This window comes from Manduca sexta, chromosome 17, assembly GCF_014839805.1.
Source record: "Manduca sexta isolate Smith_Timp_Sample1 chromosome 17, JHU_Msex_v1.0, whole genome shotgun sequence".
NCBI classification, from domain to species: Eukaryota; Metazoa; Arthropoda; class Insecta; order Lepidoptera; family Sphingidae; genus Manduca; species Manduca sexta.
Genome location: NC_051131.1, coordinates 13,448,910 through 13,462,253, shown reverse-complemented (window position 1 = coordinate 13,462,253; position 13,344 = coordinate 13,448,910). Strand labels below are relative to the sequence as shown.

At 35.5% G+C, this 13,344-nt stretch overlaps 1 protein-coding gene across 5 annotated transcripts in view; it reads right to left on the bottom strand.

Annotated features, from left to right (window-relative positions):
* The window catches only part of LOC115442575 (ephexin-1), a 103,052-nt gene extending 89,918 nt beyond the window's left edge, over nucleotides 1-13,134 (bottom strand). For 3 of the 5 annotated variants that reach the window (XM_030167642.2, XM_030167645.2, XM_030167646.2), the window contains exon 1: nucleotides 12,917-13,134. The gene's annotated coding sequence lies outside the window, so the exon portion shown is untranslated. Of the gene's footprint in view, nucleotides 1-12,779; nucleotides 12,841-12,916 lie in introns of all 5 variants that reach the window. The other 2 variants (XM_037439542.1, XM_037439543.1) reach the window with 2 other exon arrangements.
* Between the last annotated feature and the right edge of the window lie 210 nt (nucleotides 13,135-13,344).

The window sequence follows — 13,344 nt, the reverse complement described above, 5'->3', positions numbered from 1 at the left end:
CATCTGCGACCACCGTACACAAGGTGTAAAACTCGCCATAGGGGACCACGTGTGTGCCGCGTTCCGGGGTCGCATTATGCATATCTGGTTTCAAGCAGGCCGGCATAATTGTGTCAACTAGCAAGGAATCATCTCTCGTTCGTCGACAGTCTATCAAAATCCACCTGCCATCAGGCAGTTGGGTCACTTACCATGGTAGGTATGGGCACGCCCTAAAAAAAATAGTATCGGTTTAGGATTACAATGCCAGTAAATTAGTAATCGGATCTAGTAGACTTCCATCACTAGGCCCACGTTACAAACCCGTGTCAAAACTAGATTCTAGGCTCGTCAGAAATATTTTGTGTGTTACGCAATAGGCCAGTAACGTTGTATAGTCATTTTAAACACATAAAAATGCGCATATTTATTGAAATTATATTATGCAGTAATTCCAAGGTATAAGTGACATTTTGAAATGGCAGAATATGTATGAAAAGGAATGCAGAATGAATGGATGAGTCCAAGTTTGCGAAATTGTAAACGAAATTGGCAATTTATGTAAATAAGAAGATTTTAAAGGCATTAGATTAAGGTTAAGACTTAGGTTTAGACTATCTTATAGAGTAATAAGATGAAATAGAACTACGAAATGATACATACGTGGAAAATACATGAGGTGGACTTCTTAATTCTAATATTACTGAGTCTCAAAGTTATAAGGACAAAATATGTTGAGAAAGGTTAAAATAGACAATCAGTTTTTTATGAATTATTTTCTTAATTCGTATAATTTACAAACCATTACACGATTAATATATACAAAAAATACTATTTTAATTACTTATGTGTTAAAGCAAATAATTGTATAATATGTTCTTTCTACCCTATAAGATCAAATGCTCATGCACACGTTTGCCATTTTTTTTACTTGCACGACAAAGTAGTGCACTGCACCTGTACTGATGGTCAGTGGAGTGGGGTCCAGCAGGATGTCGACTTTCTATTGGACCGCACTCTATTTACCATCAGGGCCCTTATTCTGTATGATAGTGTAAACGCGTAACGCGGCCGTGTCATGTTATCTTCGAGACATGTGCGTGGAATGGTATTCTGTAAGCCAAATTTCTATAGTCCTAAACATGATGCGTTGTGTTACGTGCTTGTTTCGCACTGTTAAAATAACGTGCGGGATAGAGAATAAGGCCCCTGGTGTAGTGGGGGCAAATCGCTGTGCTCATATAAAAAAAAAGTACGCCAAAATGATCCCACTGCTGAGGTCATTCCTCAACATTCGTAACACGGTTGTTGGCCTCTGACTACATTTTGCTTATTAATATAAATAACACGAAGCATTTTAATTGAAATAATTGGAGTAGACTACAACCTAATTAAAATATTTCATACAACGATAATTCTTACATTGTTGGAGAACAAGTAATGAACGATGAATACATACACGTAGTACACATTTACTAAAAGTATGAAGATAATTAGCAAATGCAAATAATCAGCAACCACTTAGGAGGTAATGCAATAAAACAAAACAATAGCGACCACTGTACACAAGGTGTTAAAACCCGCCATAGTGGTCCACGTAAGTGTGTCGCGTTTCGGGATCAGCCTATGTATATCCGGTTCCAACAGGCCAGCATAATTGTGTCGACTGGCGAGCGGTAATCATCTCTCGTCAGTCGACATTCTATCTGGATATTCGTATAAAAAGTACTTATATACGCCAAAATAACCCACTGCACCTGATGATAAATGAATTGGAGTCCAAAATATACGCATTGATGACTTTCAAAAAATTGTACCGAAAATAATTGTTGATGTGTTCAATTGCACTATGATAGGTCTAATTGGATTCCTTGAGAATTGAAGATACACTCAATAATACTAGAAAATCACCATAAAATTCACCAACACGCACAAACGCAAATCGATTTCACATCCATCAATGAACACGTAACAATTCATCCGAAAACTGATATTATCGTTCAGAATTAATCATAGTATTTCGTAATGGTGAATGGTCTTCCGAATGAACATCGAGATAATTAAAATGTATTTCTTAGGTGTGGCTAAACACTTGAAGACGATCTTACGAAACATGGTAATTATGAACGAAGGTCGGTTGGCATCGACTAAGAATTTAAAGCAAGACAATTGTAGGACGCACATCATGCAAACATGATTTATAAAACATTGCGTGCTTCTTCACTCGTTATTCTGATTTAAGATGTTTTTTTTTGGTGTCGGGCCCCATTGTACACCGTCTTAGCTGTAGGGCCCTGGAAGAAAATTGAGAGGGGACAACTGGGAAGGAAGTATGGGGGAAGGAGAAGGAAACCTCTTAGGATGAGAGGAGGGGAGAAGGCCAGGAACTATTCGCGAGCCCTTATAGGCCTCAATATGGGTTGGCAACCATGAGGTATACACACTTAACTGTGTGCTTAGGGCCGCGACAAATATCCCCCGTGCATGGGCATTCATTCAGTATGGAGACCGAGCGCACAAGAATTGCCTCGAAGGGTGATTTAAGATGTTGAGTATCATCAAGTCAAGTAATTAAACTGGCTATTGGTTGACTATCTTCAAACCGAACTACAACAATACACACATACTCTTAAGCGACAGAAATCAACATTAAATCAGGTAGTTATCCAAATTAACTTTCGCATAAAATAACCTACCGTCTACTATACATTTCATCGACAGCCTCATTATTATCTGCGTGCTTTAATAACGTATTAAGGTCATGGTATAATCAACTAAGTTCAATGTTACGGAGCCAGGGAAACGCTTAGAACGCTTTTGAGTTTGCCTGCTCATCGCATATAATCTGCAAGTCATTATAGTCGGTTATTTTCTCCTAACAGTAAATGAGCTAGGTCATAGAAATAAGATATCACGTAAATCAGAGAAGGCGGGTAGTCAAAGCTATCAGTCATTCCAGATCCTTCAAGAAAGATGAGGTATGAGACGTTATGATGGGTTACATTTGGTGTTGGAGATGATTTTGTAGGAGTCAAAACATGTGGTGTAGTTGTAACTAAATTTAAGTAGGAGTAGTTAGTATCTACTATAAGAAAATGACAGTCGTAGTTAGTCTTGAATGCATTGAAAATAAGGCGCTGTAGTATGGATGTCAACTTGTAGTATGAAAGAAACTTGATTAGCTTGGTGATTAGTTGAAGCTACTGTTAATACAGTATTGACAGCTTGTTGCTGCTATATGTCGTGATTCGCGTGCGTTGACGATATCTGCATGGAGCCATGAGTATTAAGTTAATTTTAGAAACGCTTTAAAATGTTCCTTAGTTAAGTATTGAGAATAATTTTAGTTATTTTGTTATTTGTTTGAATTTTATTTTATTGTTATTGCTATCTTAATATTGTTAAATTTAGAGTTTGATTATATTGTTAGATGTAAGTGTTGGTTGGGCCAAGTGCTGTAAACTTTCATTCAATTTATAAATAAATTAGTACTAAAAGCATTTAAAAAACGAACAAAAATAGAAAAAGTTAATTCTGGAACAACCAGAACGGCCAGTATTCAAATGATCACATAAGTTATATCACTGGGAACCTGTTAACATACATACTCATTATGGGCAGACGATAAAAAAATATTATCAATACAAAATCACTTTCTCCGTGTCTAATAACGAGTAATAACTTTTATATTGGCGTGGCACGCCTTTTTTATGTAATGGCATGTAAAGGTTTATTATTAGGTGATGCTTTGAGGATGGAACGGATTTGAATATATTTTTGGGGTATTTGAACATTAATTTATTGCTTGGAATTTGTATTTACTATCTCATATAAATTAACTAAATAAATAAACATAAAATAAAACTATTTACGGACTTTATCGTGGTTACTTATATTGTTATTTTCTGCCGACATTTCGAAGAATTTGTATCCCTCATGGTCACGGGGTGAACTAAGTTGTTGGTCGTCCGAGACTCAAAGTTACAAGATCTACCTACAAATGTAGGTAGATATTGATATATAATAAATTGTAAAATTACAATTATACAGTATATTTTTTATTTAATCTTATGTTTTTTGTGAGCTGCTAGCAAAACCTAGTAATAATTAAATCCGTGACAATATTAAGTTCATTGACCATCTCGCACTATTTTACATTTCTTGACCTAGGAATTAAACCATAAACCTATCCTAAGTCTATGAGTCAAACTCGCCGACTATATTAAAAGACCGATGTAATTGTTTTTAGAACACTTCACACCAATTTATAATCTTTTAATAGATAGAAATCAGTAATATTATGTGCCATAGATGGAGTTAAACATACATACGTAAGCATTGACAGACATGTCAAGAAACTAACAACTTTCTTTCGTTGAACAGAAACATTAGAAAATTCACCATTTTAGTTCACACGTATGAAACCGGTAACATAGTCGCATTTCATAAAGTAAGATTTGATATTAACGAGATATATATTCCCAAATGACTTACAAAAGTATTATATTTCATTTTTATTACAGCACTGACGTTGGGGCTAGTCAACAAATTTAAGGTCGCGCAGCGGGAGATGGAGCGAACTATACTAGGTGTCTCTCTCGCGGATAAAACTAGAAATGAGGTTATCCGTGAGAGAACCAAGGTAACAGACATAGCTCGGAGAATAAGCCAGCTGAAGTGGCAGTGGGCTGGGCATATCTGTCGTAGGACCAATGGCCGCTGGAGCAGACGAGTCCTAGAGTGGAGACCGCGTCTCGGCAAGCGTAGCGTAGGACGACCTCTGACCCACTGGTCCGACGACATTCGCAGGATCGCCGGAGGAGGCTGGATGAGGAGAGCGAAGGACCGAGCAACGTGGCGTGCTTTAGAGAAGGCCTATGTTCAGCAGTGGACAGTTGTAGTCTGATGAGATGAGATGAGATTATTACAGCGGCAACATCTCTCGTGTTTTCGCAGTAGACAGAGGGTGGCGAGGTTCTGCTATGACACCTAATTTTCCCTCCAGGGTAGTGAGAGACAGAGGGGGGCGAGGTTCCCCTATTTGACACCTAATTCTCCCTCCAGGGTAGATAGTCTACGCCATGTTTTGTCCGGCACTCTAAGGTTGTTACAAATAGCACAGAAACCATCGCAAAGTAACAGTTTGCTGTGATTTTGTGAACTTTGATGCACAACGAATTTACCCCATAGTTCTAAGATTATATAGACTTGACATGCGCAAGTTTGTCATAGAAAATTTTACGGTGATACTATGGTTACTCAATCTATCGTGAAATAGCAAAACACTAAAGTACGAGTAACTGGTAAGAGAGTCAGAATCCCCCATTTACCTATACGTAGTAGAATGTAGACATAAATCTTGTACTTGTACTTCTTCTTTTGTAACTGTCTCTTTCATTATATCTAGCAATTATTACAGATCGTATTTTATTTATTACAACAGGTTATAGGCCCAGAATCGCATAAAGTAGTACAATAATAAAATATTGATTCCGATCAGTAAAGTTAGTTAGCGAGTAATTTCTTGATTTTTAAGTGTTACAAATAAAACTTTGTAATAAAATGGCTACGTCTATGTCTAATGTTCATATAGACAAGCTGTTGCGGAGAGAAAATTATACTACGTGGAAATTTGCAGTACAAACGTATTTTATTTATTACAACAATACGGCTATCAAACCTGTTTTTCGATTAGAATGCCCGGGATTGCAAAAAGATGGATATACCCGAGCAGACAGAATAGGGCCGGTGACTTTAGCTAAAGAACAAAATAATTTCTCCTGAAAAATTTCATCACGCGGCAGCAACCAAGCAATTTGTAGCGCGAACCAAACTATTTAAAGTTGATTGCATATTGCAAATCTGCACAGATCTAGGCATTAAGGATGTAGGTAATTGTGGAAATATTACCTTAAGTTCATTATGTGTAAAAGAATGTAGTTATCTTAGAAAATTGTGCGGTTTTTCCTCTTTGCATGATTATGTTATCTTTGCACATGATAAAGTGCATGACTATAATTTTAAAGTATGTTTTACGACACAAAGATTTTTTTAATTGCATAATGACATTATTTTAATCTTAAACTATAATAATGTTTCATTATTTCCAAACAAACTTATAAAACTATTTTATTACGCATGTCAATAATTTTATTTTCCTAAACAGACGTAAAATGCAAACTATTTCATGTCTATGACATCATTAAATAAAATCAAACTTGTATTTGTAAAAGTGCATTCTTATTTATTATTAATAACTTTTAACTTTAATTTGTAATTTATTTTTACTAATGAATAAGACAGTGCTTTCTACTTAATGCTTTTAACGCGCAATAAGGCATTAATTTTGGACAAAACGATTAGTAACTCTGATGTATCATGTACAAAATATAATGAAAAATTAATCTTACTTCTTACTAATATCATTTATTAGAAGTAAAAACAGAAACAGCTGAACGGTTTTCGATGAAACTTGGCACACTGATAGACAAAGCCCAGGATTAACATATAAGCTTTTAATCTTTTCAATTCGCTCTCTCTCTTTATAATTCGCTCCCATAGGAAATAATGTTTTTTTGTTACATAGATGGTGCTGGCTTCGTTCACGTGGAACTATATGTAACTACAGGATTTTAGGAAATTGTATAGCGAAAAGGCTTTTCAGACGGGCGAGACCGCGGTCTACACCTAGTCAACAATAAAAATACTTCGACACGCTTCGTATATCATGAAATACAGAAGATAGTAAACGAATATGATAATTACGAAAGGGTCATATCGAGAGACGCGTCGCAAGAATGTTCAAGTTCAACCAACCTGCAGTTTCACGCTCGTGTGTTGAATCGCAAACCGATCTGCATTCTTCCATAAGAACGACAGGTGGGCGACTGGGACGGATTTGGATTGGCTTCTTGGGTACCTTCACCCCCGTATCTAGCTATCTCCGTAACTATCTAGGTAGATTTTAACATTAGACCCAATATCGAAATAAATAGGTTTAATTAATTATTATACTACCTTTGGTGGTTTGCATCATTAATTTTATATAATATAACGTAGAGATTGAAAAAGGCAATAATAATTATTTAAGACATTGATAAGTCTACATGTTTTTTTAAATAATACAATATTGTTACTTCTTGGAGATGTGGTCTGTGTAGGCCTAAATATTTTTAGATACGATTCTCAGAGACTCCACACCTCAAGCGACAATACCGAGCAAAAAAAAAAACGAACTTTTCTACCTAGATACGTCCCTGGCAGGAATATTTTACGTAGTACAGTACACTCGCATTCCCGCCCTTTGCTTAAGTAGTAGAATCTCAGTATGCGCATTGACTTCTTTATACCAAAGACCACACGCAAAGGGCCACAGTAGTCTTTGAAAATATGTTGATCTTTTGCGAATGTTATGTACTACATGTTGTTTTTGTGCACTTATTACGTCACTGATGTACATAATTGCCACTAGGTTTATGACCAGGATATGAATTGAGAGGCAGTAAGAATTATCTTCATACTGACAAAAAGTTATATTTTCCAATACTTGTTTTTAATTACACTGTTTCAGTTAATTCCTATGTATTTCAAGGATAAAGTAGTTGTTTCTTACTTAGGAGTTCGATTGTTTGTGACTGTTGGACAAAAAAATTAGGCCAAAGAAATTTCTTTACTGCCTTAACTTTATTCGACACCACATCAGTGGCGACAGATAAAATTCCGAAGGGGAACCCAACACAACTTTAGGTTCTAATAATATTCAAAAATGTGGTCTTCAAATCGTTCTAATGATAATAAGGTTTTACATACATTATAAAAGGGTATCGGATTATATGGCCACGTACAGGCAAGCGAAATGTCGGACGCCCGCCTACAAGGTGGACGGACGACCTGGCTAAGGTCGCAGGAAGTTGCTGGATGCAGGCGCTTCCAACAGGTCGACGTAGAGATCCTTGGGGGAGGCCTATGTTCAGCAGTGGACTTCCTGTGGCTGAGAAGATGGATGATGATGATGGATTATATGGACCCTTCGCCACTGTTAAACATTAGCATGTATGAGAGTGGCCTTAAATTAAAACAGCTATAAGATAAAAACACGATATAGGTATAAGAATGTTTGATATTTAATATTCACGTGTTGTCATTTAACCTTGGATCTTATCTGTATTTATTTAGACATTATCACCACACGTTATATTTTATAATGCTATTTAAAACTACATTTGTTTATTGAAATAACTATGTATTTTAAACACCATATATTTGTATTAACGAAATGTCATCGCATATTTATTGTAAATTGGCGAGGACATAAAAATATTATGCAGAAATGGAATTACGAAAGATGTTAATCAAAAATGACGATTATCAACTGTAATCAAACTTTATTAGGTGCAAAATTAATTAATTGAAAACGAAGTTAAAAAAACAATGAAGGAAATTTATTTATGAATTTTAAAAGTGCACTTGGGAGGCTAAGGCGGAACGTTTTGCCAAAGGACGAGGCCTTCGCAACTCCGAAGAATGTTAATAAGTTTGTGCTCGTTGCGCACACGCAATAAAGACATTTAACAAATGTTCGCGGAAAACTTGTAACGTTACGTGTCTTTGACAGCATAAACATTTCCCTGAGGTCATGGTATTCTAGATTCCAATCACAGTAAAGTAAATTTCGATCTACATAAGATTACGATATGATAAAATTGGAATAAATAAGAATGTTTGTGATGAGATGTGGTAGAGAAGTCCATTTCCAAAGTCATTATAAAAAAGATGCAGTGTTTGACGTTCGTGGGAAAATAATGTTGCTCTGAGTTCTTGTCATATCTTTTAGCGGTTTAGCAATTGAAAATTCCGCATTGCTAATATCGCAAATTAATAAACGAAAAATACATTATACTTTCAAGTAGAGCTGTTCAAGATATTACTTGATATGAAACAGTTATATGCCGGTATCTTCGCGATTGTGTATCCAATCAAAGTTTACCATCGAGGAAGTAGACACTTCAAAACCGGATTCATTTCCACATAACACTGCAATTTACTTCCAACAGACCAAAATTATTGCAATAAAAGAAAACATTAATGCAGGCGGATATATCTAAATTCTCAGAACAAGATAATGACAGATACAACAATAAAGAAATGATCACGGATACATAAACACACTAAATGTGAATGATATCGATAAGATAGATTACTCAGGTATTTTGATAAGATAAGCCTATAGACATTCAAACATTTGAGAATTTCTATATTAGAATAAAGGTTAGGTTAGGTTAGCATTGTAATTACATCGTTATTCATATACGGCAGGTGCTTTATTTGTATAAGGATGTCTTGACTGCTTTGGTGGCGTAGTTGTACTAAAGGGCTGCAGTACTGAGGTCTCGAGTTCCATCCCCAGGTCGGGTGATATTGGGTTTTTCTAGTCCGTCTTAGCATGGAGTCTGGAATTTGTGGCCGATATGGCGATGCGCTCGCCCCTTGTCATATAAGGGATGGAATACACACGACGGAAAGTGTTTGTCCAGTTGCGCCTCTGCCGACCGCTTCGGAGCTAAAAGGCGTGAGTGTGTGTATGTTTTACGTACTGTCTAAGGAACAGGTGGATCATCTGATGTTAAGTTACAACTCCCACACACCAGTTATGTCACAAAAATCATACCGGTGAAGGACAGCAGTAAGGATTAATCTCTTAATGTGTGACTGGTAATTGGGTTTCTGGCTATCTTGTAAACCATTTTTTTTGCAATGCAGTGCCACCCTGGTTATTCAATTCGTTAATTATAAATTCCGTATTTTATTATTATATTATATTATATTGTGGCGTTCTGCAGCTAATTTATTATCTGTCTTCAGCTCGATATTTACTGCTGAGTACTATAGATTCGTTATTATGCAGTATCAGGAGAATTTATAATCTCGCTTGTATTAAGTTACGTGCTGTTACATTAGATGGGATCTGTTGTGATGCAAACGCGTGATGTAAGACGATTGCATTCAATTCCTGTATTTGATATACCCACGGCATAATCCTACTAATATAAAACCAAATAGATCAATACAAGCGACACTTTGAAATATATGGATATTTGTTTGAAGTACATGGATAAATGAGTTGTTTCAGAGTTAGGGCCTGACGCTAGGGCATTCCAAATAAGGAGTGTAAGGTCACCTTCACACACACCTTCGGGTCAAACCCTGGGCTACTTCGGAAATTCACTGTCATTGGCTCCCGATGATGTGACATGCGGATTCAGCCAATGGGGAATGGGGGAAAAATTTTGTCGGTGAGGAAAATGGCGCGGCACGTGATACATTGCAAACCTGTCATGTTATGTAAGTATTTACGTTTGTAAGTTAACACTTTTTTAATTTTACCTCTGCCAAAGCTTACTTTATTAGAGCAGTCTTTTTGGAAAACCAAATAAACACCAAATGTCGCTACTTCAATATTTTCTATGCGGCTCCGTATTTCAAAATTTATTATTTTGGTTAGTTCCCAGGGCCCACATTTAATTGGGTATAAACATGTTTGAAACAAACCGTTTATATTGCTATTTTACTGTATTTAGCATTTTTTACATTAAGCGATATAGAACTGGTGTGATGAAATCAATTTACATGGACCTGAAAATCCACACTTGTACAAACAGACTGTATTATGTTTCTAGAAACTTTGAAGCATTCGAGTTCAAATAAAATCGCATAACATTAACAGAGTTGTTAAAATTTATATACCTATTTTGTTTATAAAACTACCAATGTTGATAATAAGTATAAAAAATAACAATATAAAAAAATATAAAAAAACCAGGTATACGTATCGAGTGAAATATCAAATGCTCGATAGTGAACATCACTTAATGAACGTGGCCAAAATCGGAACTGACGACCGCCATTTTGCGAAATGTCACAATAGATATAAAATAAACTGGTTAGCCTACCCCTATTCTCGCGTGTAATATTCTTATACTTGTTTTATTTTTTTGATACGAGTTCTAACAGTATTAATCAATACCAAAAGCTATAAAAACCTAGTTAAAAATAATTATAAGGGATACTTTTTAAATATCTAATAAGTCACATAAAACTAAGGTTTTTTACTTGTAATTCTTTTATTAGGGCTATAGGTCATTTGAGTTTGGTTTTGAGAAATTGGATAAATATTTCCTGTCTGTTTTTTGGGTTGAATGATATAATCTTCATAAGGAACTGGGTTTTACATAATTGTAACACTGAACATTCAGCAGCGCCCTCCGATAACTGTCACTCACATTCACTTAAAACTGTCGACCTACATCATGATCGTCTTAATAAAGAGATATTAGTTAGTTTCGGCTTCGTATAGCGTAGTCGTATGTCACTCAAAATTAAACACTATATTTTGTCACTTCCTGATTCTCTTTTTACTTCGTTGCGTAAAATTTACCGAGTGCTGTAACGAAAATACAAAAGCCGATGCCAAAAATACAATACTTTTCAAGATCATGAATTATGACATCATGGGACGGAATAGGCAAAGGAATTTTCAATAAAATTCTAGTATCGTTTGATGAAATTTTATTTTATTTCTTCGAATATGGCACAATTATGGGTATTTCTAATTACCTTAAAGTAAAATTAGTCACCTTTTTTCCTATATGTCGATAATGCACCTTTTTTGGTATTCTTTTTAAAATCCCTGTAGGTAGATAGGTACACTATATTGATCGCTTAGAAATCCTTAAATTATAATATGCGTAAACATAAATAAAGTTTGCTGCTCTATGAGGAAAATAATATTAATATGTTATAATTGTTAATTTAAAATCGTTTAATGTCATGTCTCAGGCGATTTAATAAATCAATATAGTATTATTTCCTTTACGATTTATCCAATGTTATCACTTTATGTTTGCAATATAAATACTTCTGTTTTACGTGATTTTTAGCTTATATTCCATGGATTTAAAAACAAACTATTGACTGGGTATAACACTATCTAATTATTCTAATAAGTTTATAAAAATGATTTCTAAATGCGTCATTTATATGACTAAAACTAGTTTAGTGTGTTTGTCCTTGTCTTAGTCAAGAAACATAACATTGCTAAGAAACAGTGACTGAAATTTCTGATCTAACTGACAGTTTGACGGTGTAGTGTTTCTTCTAACAGAGCGTGTGTGCGGTTCCTTATACTGTGGTGTGTGAGTATTTACAATTCTCTTTGTTTTTCTATTTCATTAAATATACGAAGTTTGATTAAGGGATCAAGTGTTAATCATGAATAAACGACTTATTTTGTGCAATTCTTTTTACTATTGTGTCATAACACTAATTACACTTAATCATTAGGTATTTATCAGGTAGAGACTGTACCTACAATACGTACGCGAAATGATAACTAAAGAATAATCTATATCGTCAAAGTAACATTGAAATGTACAATCCATTGATATTACAGAAATAGCTAACAATTTATTTCCTTATATTTTCCAATGTGAAGTTTTGTGCGTAATATAGGTACTTATCTAATAGAAAATCAAAACCTTACTCAGGTAATAAAAAACAGCCGTATAAAAGAACACTTGACGTGGAAATATCGCGTGTACGCGCGTTAACGTAGCGTTTAATTCAAAACGTTTTTTAAGTTACGCGCGTCAACGCGTTAAGTTTTAACGTAGCCTCACTCAACGCGCTGGACTTTAGCCATATAACGTTACTTTAACACCGTTTCAGTGTATTTGATAAGACGTCGACACATTTCTACAAAACTGTTACCGAGTTACGCATTACAAAAGAATTATTTTACTCACGTATGACAAGCGAGGCGTGCTAACAATTAAAACATATGTTCACAGCGCCAACGAAGCAAAACTAATCGGTAAACAATTGACAAATTAAACACGATTCATCCAATTAGAATCACTACTATTAATGACCTTACACTTACCGCGTAAAGCAAAAACGATAACAAATCCATCCAAAAATGCACACACATCAATCCCTTTATCATCTGAAATAAAGGGACGACAGTTTACATATACACAAATCTATCGATACACAACCGGATGAGCACAACGTCGATAAGAAATATGCAAATCAAAGATGGCGGACGCGCGCCAGTGCGCGGGAGCACCGATAGCGGCGGACTGGCCGGCGCAGCCTGCTGCCGAAGGCTGCCGCGCCTAGAGATGTGAACGTTGTGTAACAGATGCTCGGGGCGTCGATAGCGTAATTTACGACAAAATTTAAAATAAAATCTGGCCGCGGCACGCACGCATTTCTTTTGTCGTTATAAAAACTGCGTGTGGCTTTTGACGTAATAAGCAAATCATACTACCATTAGAATTAGAGAATTGCATTTGATTGTGGAAAAAC